General features: G+C 40.6%; 1 pseudogene; it reads right to left on the bottom strand.

The window, feature by feature from the left end:
- Positions 1–479: 479 nt before the first annotated feature.
- Positions 480–1,813, bottom strand: LOC121477515 (annotated as a pseudogene).
- Between the last annotated feature and the right edge of the window lie 2,307 nt (positions 1,814–4,120).

The raw sequence follows: 4,120 nt of genomic DNA, 5'->3' as shown, positions 1-4,120 counted from the left end.
TAGTCCATTCTTCAAGCACTCTTCCAATAATTCTGCTTTTGAGGCATGTAGGATTGGGGTAAGAACTCATAAACTTTGGAATTAACCCCCCTGACCAATCCAATGGCTCATCAAAACAACTTTAAAATGTAAGGTGGAAATTATAGGAAGATAATGGACAAGATTTTATAGATGATATTTTAGTTAAGAACACCCAAGTGGGAGTTCTGTGTTCAATCAAAAAAAAAAAATGTGTGTTAAGTGAGAGGCTTGAGCTGTGACACAAAGACCAATATTCACATGGGGGGTAGGAAAACAGGGAAGAGGAAAACCAGGTCAGAGAGAAGAGAGTGTAAAGGAAAAACAATTTTAGTCTCCAATGTATGCCCGTGGGTCCTGATCCTGTGTTTAAGTCACTTTATTTATTTATTTTTTTACTTTATTAAAATACTGAGTTTATTTCACACGTATATTTTTGTCTCCCCACCATTTCCATTTGTCTGACCACCACTACTACTATGTCCTATCATAACATTCCATATATAATTAAAACCAAGCAAAGGGTGGAGTTCCATCTTTAAAAACTAAACAGGCATTTTGGACAACACATTCTTGGCAATGGAACCTGGACAACATTTATCAGACATGGTAGGGAAAGTTCTCACTCTGCATTATAAAAAGGACAGCCAGATATCAACTGTTACAGAAATGAAAAAGACGGAAAATTTTAACAAACTGCTTAAACTATTTTCTTAAAGAGATTTCCTCCACTGCCAGAGATCTTGAATAGCCTCTTGGTCAGTCATCCGGAAGCAATTCTTCACATAATTGATGAACTTGGCTTCCACTTTGGGAAGAGAACCACCTTTTTCTATACTTGCTTGCATTTTTGCTTTAATGTCTTCTACAGAACTAGATTCTTTTGGTGTTTTAGGAGTCTTTTCCTGTTTTTTGAAAGATTCTTTTTTTTTTTTTTAATTTATTTATGATAGTCGCACAGAGAGAGAGAGAGAGAGGCAGAGACACAGGCAGAGGGAGAAGCAGGCTCCATGCACCAGGCGCCTGACGTGGGATTCGATCCTCGGTCTCCAGGATCGTGCCCTGGGCCAAAGGCAGGCGCCAAACCGCTGCGCCACCCAGGGATCCCTTTTGAAAGATTCTTGACCTTTTGTTCTTGGTGTTGATGGTTTTGAGTCTTTTCCATTCTGGTTTGATTTTTGTGCATTTTTGGCTGGAGTATCTCGTATAGATTTCTTTACTGGAGCCTTTTCTTCAGCTTCCTCATCATCAAAATCATCATCATATCATCTTCATCATCATCGTCATCATCGGCGTCGTCATCATCATCTTCATCAGCAGCAAGTTTTACTTTTTTCTGTGGAACCTTGCTACCACTTCCAGGGGCAGAACGCTTTCCAGATATACTAAAAAGTTTCATATCCTCTTCTTCTTCATCTTCTGACTCTGCATCTTCCTCTACAGCTACTAAGTGCTGTCCACTAATATGCACAGGACCGGAACCACACTTCAACCGTAAGACCACAGGTGGTGTTATTTCAAAGCCCCCAAGGGACGCTGTTGGCTGTACAGACATTTTCAAAGTTGCCAGTGTGACTTTAATTGGACTGCCTTCATAATTCATTGCCTCTGCTTCAACAATGTGCAATTCATCCTTTGCACCAGCTCCCAAACTGACTGTTCTTAAAGATAACTGGTGCTCATTTTCATCATTATCCACCTTAAAGTGGTAATCTTTGTCAGCCTTTAGTTCACAACCAAAAAGATAGTTCTGGGGCCGCAGAGGGCTCATGCCCATGTCCATCGAATCTTCCATGGGGCGGTGGCACGCACTTAGGTGGGAGAGAAGGCGGACGGAGATACACGACTCCTGTTACTCAGAACAGCCGCGCAGGACGGAATCACAGCAGGGAATTAAGTCACTTTAAAGTTTATCATATTTCCTTTGTTTGCTTGGGAAACTATCAGCCATAATAATCTGACATTTTAAGCTTTCCCAGATTGAAATTGGGGGAAATGAAGGCTGTGTAAGATTGTCTACACTGTTCTGCCGAGTATTTAATGCACAATTAGCCAAGGACCCAATTAGAATGCAAAGCAAAACTGAACCTATGGTTAATTAAGGTAAGTGGACAGTGACACGGAGAGCTGGCAGTTTAGGTACCTCAGGACATTGAAGTTAGAAAATTTGGTCCAGTAAGAGTTGCTCATAACCATTTTAAAGTTTGTTCTTTGGAGAAGAGTTTGTGCAGAACAATTGCTAGTTATTAAAATAGGTGTTTTAGAATCTTGGCTCAAACTTGAGTTGCTTAACTAAAATGTGTCCTCTACCTTCATGTAGACGAGACTATCATTAACCTCTTGTTTTATAGTCCCTGGGAATAAAATGGAAATGTGGGATGTGAAGCAAGTGAAGGACTCATTATTGAGTAAATAATCAGAAAGAAAAACCCAGAAAAGATCATTTATATCAGATGTTTCTATAACCTTCTAGAATGACATATTTAAAAATTAGGAAAAATCAGATGCAGATTCAGGCTTACACACCTCTATTGAGCACCAACTGTACACTGAGTCTCCATACTAAGGCGATTTCATTGTTTTATGAGAATATATTTTGTGTTCTCATCGGACGAATATATTGACCAGAAATGACCAAAGGATCATCAAATGTTGGATCTGAAAGAACCAGTGGAAACCATCTAGCCCACTTTGTAAGCTTTTCCTTGAGGGGAGAGGTATGGGATGTTTTGTTGTCTTATGAAGCTTATGATTTTTTTGTTTAAAAAAGAAATACATATGCAGACATATTCTAAAATTTGCAAAATTTGACCAGAACTCATGAAATATATCCACTGATCTCAGGTTAAAAAACCCTTGATCCAGTTGCCTCAACTTACATGTAAGAAACCAAGCTCAATGTGGCCCAGGACTCCCTGCTAGTTCCTGGAGAGCATGGACTGGGATCCAGAGTCTAGCACAACTCTCACCATCCTGCGTGCCTTCAGCATTTATGGACTATTCAATGTTGGGTGTTATGTTTACCTCTGTTAGATTGTTTTAACCAATCAGCAGATAAAATATTTTAAAGATAGCATTGTATTTCTGCCCCTCAGTGACAGTTGTATAATAGCTAAGTGAAAGCTACTCTATGGCATTTTGTATGTGAGGACACATCTAATCAATATTGCATAAGGCCTGTGACTTGCCCTGCTTATTCTTCTAAAGAACTAATGGGCAATCTCCTCTAACCTGAGAGGAAACAGCTATCTCAATCTGATTGCCAATTGGGTGGTTAATTTGGTAATTTTGTATTTGATCACTGCTTGGAAGTGCTCCAACTGTCTGCAGTCACACCAAAAAGGAATTATGATGAGTTATGTGCTGTTTCTAATGATGAAAATGGCAAAGTGACCATTTTTTCTCTAAGTATCACGTAAATCATGTTACATCTATTGCCGGGCCTCTGTGATAGAGACTTCTGGTCTTCACCAATATTGGGTTCTTTTTTCTCCTGGGTTATTGAGAGGATTCAACTTCCCCATCCCATAGGAGTCAAGCAGGGCATGTCTGGTCCACGATTCCAAGTGAAAGTGATGAGGGTCATTTTCAGAACAAAATATTTAAAATCTGGGTAATGGGGCGGGGGGCACCTGGGTGGCTCAGTAGCTGAACAACTGCCTTCAACTCAAGTTGTGATCCTGGGGCCCTGGGATCGAGTCCCACATTGGGGTCCCCATAGGGAGCCTGCTTGTCCCTCTGCCTATGTCTCTGCCTCTCTCTCTGTGTCTCTCATGAATAAATAAACAAAACCTTTTTAAAAAAATCTAGGTAATGGGAAATAGTTTAATAAAGGATGGGCTGGATTTTAAGTTGGCGATGGTTTTTGTAAAGGTGTGGGCTGGGTTTTAAGAAAATAATAAGGGATGGTGGTACACTCTGGGTTGGCGACATTGGGGAGGCATTACAGCATCTAGGCTTTAAGAGGCACTAGAAAGGGCAGTTACCAGAACACAGAGAGAGACGGAAAAAGAGAGCGAGCTCTGGTGCTCAGAAGAGGGATGTAGCAGGCTCCTGTGACCCCAGGGAGAGTGAGTAGAGAGATAACACCTGAAGTCACTCA

The sequence above is a fragment of the Vulpes lagopus genome, chromosome 17 (genome assembly GCF_018345385.1).
Source record: "Vulpes lagopus strain Blue_001 chromosome 17, ASM1834538v1, whole genome shotgun sequence".
NCBI lineage: Eukaryota > Metazoa > Chordata > Mammalia > Carnivora > Canidae > Vulpes > Vulpes lagopus.
Note: the sequence above shows the minus strand (reverse complement) of the source record. Positions and strands in the feature narration are given on the sequence as shown.